Source organism: Dama dama, chromosome 17 (genome assembly GCF_033118175.1).
Source record: "Dama dama isolate Ldn47 chromosome 17, ASM3311817v1, whole genome shotgun sequence".
Lineage (NCBI taxonomy): Eukaryota > Metazoa > Chordata > Mammalia > Artiodactyla > Cervidae > Dama > Dama dama.
In genome coordinates, this window is record NC_083697.1 from 31696138 (window position 1) to 31702137 (window position 6000).

The following is a 6000-nucleotide window of genomic DNA, read 5'->3' on the forward strand; positions in this document are numbered from 1 at the left end:
AGTATTTGCCATGTCAGCAAATAACTTAGTAGATTTATTATGAACAACAAGTCAGAAATCTTCAGACAATTCTTACCTAAAAATGATATTTAAAGACTACCATTCTGGGGAGGGAGGCGGGAGGGGGGATCGGGATGGGAAATACATGTAAATCCATGGCTGATTCATGTCAATGTATGGCAAAAACCACTACAATATTGTAGAGTAATTGGCCTCCAACTAATAAAAATAAATGGGAAAAAAAAGAAAGAAATGTATTTAACAAAATAAATAAGTAAATAAAGACTACCATTCACCAATAAACCAATAATTTACAGTGTTTGGGAGATGCCTAATTGCCTTAAAAGGTTATAACTACAACGTTGAAGTGAAGAGAAATTTAGTACATTCTAAATTTAAATAATGAGTGTTTCCTAGCTAATTCCAAATTTCAGAATGGGTGAGAGAGTGGGAAATAACTTGAGAACTAAATATTTGTTTTGTTATTGATTTTTTACTTGTGATGAGTCTCTTTATGGTTTATTCTCCAGCAGCTTTCAAAAATCCATTACAATATTATCAGCTATATTCTCTATGCTGGATATTACATCCTTAGGATATTTTTAAACTGAAAGCTTGTACTTTTTACCCTTAACACTTATTTCAGCCACCCCCAAACTGCACCAAACTGTAAACATTCTGTTCTTTATATCTTTGTGTTTAGTTTTTCGAATTTCCATATACAAGTGAGACTATTTCAGTCAGTTCAGTTGCTCAGTCGTGTCCAACTCTCTATGACCTCATGGACTGCAGCACACCCAGGCTTCCCTGTCCTTCACTGTCTCCTGGAGCTTGCTCAAACTCATGTCCATCAAGTTGGAGATACCATCCAATCATCTCATCCTGAGTCAATTCCTAGTCAGGTTGATAAGAAGTCTAGGGGTCCCCATGAAGAGACGGGTCTGGAATTCTCAAGGAGGAAGAAAGGACAAACCTCCCCGCCCCCCCACCCCCACCCCCGGCCTACATTCCTCAGGATTATATAACAACAATGTATCCTGCTTGAGGACAGTCTCTTAAAAAAACCTCTAGACATTCTTTTGATTCACTGTAATAACTAATTTGAGAGTATATAATTCCATTGCTTACATTAGCAAGCGGGTACTCTTCCTACCTGCTTTATCTCCTTTATACTTTAATAAAACTTTATTACACAAAAGCTCTGAGCGATCCAGCCTCGTCTCTGGCTCCGGATTTGAATTCTTCTCCTCCAGAGGCCAAGAACCCCGGCATCTTTGCGTGATTGAGCAACAACCTTTCATCTTAGGGGCTTGTCCGGGATTCTTCAGGACAAGGTAAGGATGCTTGAAGCTCTAGTTCTCTGTTCTGCTAGCGAACACGTTTCCTGCTGTATTTTACTAACTCTGCGGTGTGCTTGTGTTAATGAATGACATGCCCTGCGCAAAGCAAGTGAGGATCCCTGCTCTGCGGTCCCGCGGTAACCTCATATGGCTTATGGCAGAAACCTGTCGGAGGTTTATACCGACCTGCCAATGCCAAGAGGCACCCAGTGTCTCCTTTGGACTGAGCAGAAATGGGCAAAGTGTGTGGACCGAACTCTCCTTTCTCAGTCAAGCTTTTCGGTCTCTTTGACCATTTCATAACTCCTTGAAAATTAGAAGTACTAACCTAATCTGTGCACAGAAGCGCTCCGGCTGTGACGGACAGTAGAGAAGCCTGGCCATGAGGAGCTATCCAAGGTCTTGGGGTAGCGACCAAGAGCGCCAGGCTGCGACAGCGCAGGAGCGGCAGCCCAGAGGAGCTTCCCCACCCCCCGGAGATTAGGGGCCCCGCCTGAGAGGAGCTACCGCACCTCCAAGGAGGGGCTGCTGCGCAGGCACAGGAGGGCCAAGAGGAGCTACTGCACGTTCAAGGTCAGGAGGGGCAGCCGTGAGAAGATACCCCTCGTCCAAGGTAAGGAGCAGCAGCTTCGCTTTGCTGGAGCAGCCGTGAAGAGATACCCCATGTCTAAGGTAAGAGAAACCCAAGTAAGACGGTAGGTGTTGTGAGAGGGCATCAGAGGGCAGACACACTAAAACCATAATCGAAAACTAGCCAATCTGATCACAGGACCACAGTCTTATCTAACTGAATGAAACTAAGCCATGCCGTGTGGGGCCGCCCAAGACAGTCGGGTCATGGTGGAGAGGTCTGACAGAATGTGGTCCACTGGAGAAGGGAACGGCAAACCACTTCAGTATTCTTGCCTTGAGAACCCCATGAACAGTATGAGAAGGCAAAATGATAGGATACTGAAAGAGGAACTCCCCAGGTCGGTAGGGGCCCAATATTCCACTGGAGATCAGCGGAGAAATAACTCCAGAAAGAATGAAGAGATGGAGCCAAAGTGAAAACAATACCCAGTTGTGGATGTGACTGGTAATAGAAGCAAGGTCCGATGCTGTAAAGAGCAATACTGCATAGGAACCTGGAATGTTAGGTCCATGAATCAAGGCAAATTGGAAGTGGTCATACAGGAGATGGCAAGAGTGAATGTCGACATTCTAGGAGTCAGTGAACTAAAATGGACTGGAATGGGTAAATTTAACTCAGATGACCATTATATCTACTACTGTGGGCAGGAATCCATTAGAAGAAATGGAGTAGCTGTCATGGTAAACAAAAGAGTCCAAAATGCAGTACTTGGATACAATCTCAAAAACGGCAGAATGATCTCTGTTCATTTCCAAGGCAAACCATTCAATATCACGGTAATCCAAGCCTATGCCCCAACCAGTAACGCTGAAGAAGCTGAAGTTGAACGGTTCTATGAAGACCTACAAGACCTTCTAGAACTAACACCCAAAAAAGAGGTCCTTTTCGTTATAGGGGAATGGAATGCAAAAGTAGGAAGTCAAGAAACACCTGGAGTAACAGGCAAATTTGGCCTTGGAGTATGGAATGAAGCAGGGCAAAGGCTAATAGAGTTTTGCCAAAAGAACACACTGGTCATAGCAAACACCCTCTTCCAACAACACAAGAGAAGACTCTACACATGGACATCACCAGATGGTCAACACCGAAATCAGACTGATTATATTCTTTGCATCCAAAGATGGAGAAGCTCTATACAGTCAGCAAAAACAAGACCAGGAGCTGACTGTGGCTCAGATCATGAACTCTTTATTGCCAAATTCAGACCTAAACTGAAGAAGGTAGGGATAACTACTAGACCATTCAGGTATGACCTAAATCAAATTCCTTATGAATACACAGTGGAAGTGAGAAATAGATTTAAGGGACTAGATCTGATAGACAGAGAACCTGATGAACTATGGACGGAGGTTCATGACATTGTACAGGAGACAGGGATCAAGACCATCCCCAAGAAAAAGAAATGCAAAAAGGCAAAGAGGTTGTCTGAGGAGGCTTTACAAATAGCTATGAAAAGAAGAGAAGCTAAAAGCAAAGGAGGAAAGGAAAGATATTTCCATTTGAATGCAGAGTTCCAAAGAATAGCAAGGAGAGATAAGAAAGCCTTCCTTAGCGATCAATGCAAAGAAATAGAGGAAAACAACAGAATGGGAAAGACTAGAGATCTCTTCAAGAAAATTAGAGATACCAAGAGAACATTTCATGCAAAAATGGGCTCAATAAAGGACAGAAATGGTATGGACCGAACAGAAGCAGAAGATATTAAGAAGAGGTGGCAAGAATACACAGAAAAATTGTACAAAACAGATCTTCATGACCCAGATAATGACAAGGGTGAGATCACTCACCTAGAGCCAGACATCCTGGAATGTGAAGTCAAGCGGGCCTTCAGAAGCATCACTATGAACAAAGCTAGTGGATGTGATGGAATTCCAGTTGAACTATTTCAAATCCTGAAAGATGATGCTGTGAAAGTGCCGCACTCAATATGCCAGCAAATTTGGAAAACTCAGCAGTGGCCACAGGACTGGAAAAGGTCCGTTTTCATTCCAGTCCCAAAGGCAGTCCCAAAGAATGCTCAAACTACTGCACAATTGCACTGATCTCACACACTAGTAAAGTAATGCTCAAAATTCTCCAAGCCAGGCTTCAGCAATACATGAACCACAAACTTCCAGATGTTCAAGCTGGTTTTAGAAAAGGCAGAGGAACCAGAGATCAAATCGCCAATATCTGCTGGATCATCGACAAAGCAAGAAAGTTCCAGAAAAACATCTATTTCTGCTTTATTGACTACGCCAAAGTCTTCGACTGTGTGGATCACAATAAACTGAGGAAAATTCTGAAAGAGATGGGAATACCAGACCACCTGACCTGTCTCTTGAGAAACCTGTATGCAGGTTAGGAAGCAACAGTTAGAACTGGACATGGAGCAACAGACTGGTTCCAAATAGGAAAAGGAGTGTGTCAAGGCTGTATATTGTCACCCTGCTTATTTAACTTCTATGCAGAGTACATCATGAGAAATGCTGGTCTGGAAGAAGCACAGCTGGAATCAAGATTGCCAGGAGAAATATCAATAATTTCAGATATGCAGATGACACCACCCTTATGGCAGAAAGTGAAGAGGAACTAAAAAGCCTCTTGATGAAAGTGAAAGAGGAGAGTGAAAAAGTTGGCTTAAAGCTCAACATTCAGAAAACTAAGATCATGGCATCTGGTCCCATCACCTCATGGGAAATAGATGGGGAGACAGTGGAAACAGTGTCAGACTTTATTTGGGGGCGGGGGGGGGCTTCAAAATCACTGCAGATGGTGACTGCGCCATGAAATTAAAAGACGCTTACTCCTTGGAAGGAAAGCTATGACCAACCTAGATAGCATATTAAAAAGCAGAGACATTACTTTGCCAACAAAGGTCCATCTGGTCAAGGCTATGGTTTTTCCAGTGGTCATGTATGGATGTGAGAGTTGGACTGTGAAGAAAGCTGAGCGCCGAAGAATTGATGCTTTTGAACTGTGGTGTTGGAGAAGACTCTTGAGAGTCCCTTGGACTGCAAGGAGATCCAACCAGTCCATCCTAAAGGAGATCAATCCTGAGTGTTCATTGGCCAGACTGATGCTGAAGCTGAAACTCCAATACTTTGGCCACCTGATGCGAAGAGTTGACTCATTGGAAAAGACCCTGATGCTTGGAGGGGTTGGGGGCAGGAGGAGAAGGGGACGACAGAGCATGAGTTGGCAGGATGGCATCACTGACTCGATGGGCATGAGTTTGAGTAAACTCCAAGAGTTGGTGATGGACAGGGAGGCTTGGCGTGCTGCGATTCATGGGGTCGCAAAGAGTCGGACACGACTGGGCGACTGAACTGAACTGAACTGAACCTAATCTGTCGGATCATAGACTTTCAAGGGACTTGTGATCTGTTACTGCATTGATAGTCAGGAAGCACCTAGCCTCGCTAGTCATGGAAAGCTTGGAAGCTAGATGAAGCTCTAGCTCCAAGAGCATCTCTGAGGTAAGGTTACTCCGATTGGAACTACAAGGGATTTTTTCCCCCCTTGGTAACGCTGGCTCTTAGTGGATAAGAGGAGGCTCATAGTGGTGTGGTGACGCTTGGAAGGAACATCTCAGTTTCAAGTTCGTATCGGTCTTATTGTGGTCAGGAATATACTCAGGGTCGTGCACAAGCACTCAGGTGACGAATGTTTCCCCCAGCGGTTTAGCCTGGGAGGCATTCCGGAAGGCTACTCTGATTGCACCCCGGGTGGCATCAGAGGCAAGCAAGGTTGTAACGGTGAGGAGCTGGACCTCAGTCAGGGATGCCATCAGGCCTACCCCTGGTGCATCTCCGCCCATCTCGGTGGTAGGACAGGGAGGGACAAGTAGGTCGCCTGCATCGGTAAGGGACAGGTCCGACAGCGAAGGACAAGCTTTGGTGTAAAGTCTGTCTCCAACCCCATCTAGAGCAGGGAGGGACGCCTCCAGTAGAAAGATGGCGCTGGTCACTTTTTTTCTCTCTTACAGATGGGAGCTAACAATTCCAGCCTCACTCCTTTGAACTGTATCCTGAAAAACTGGGATAT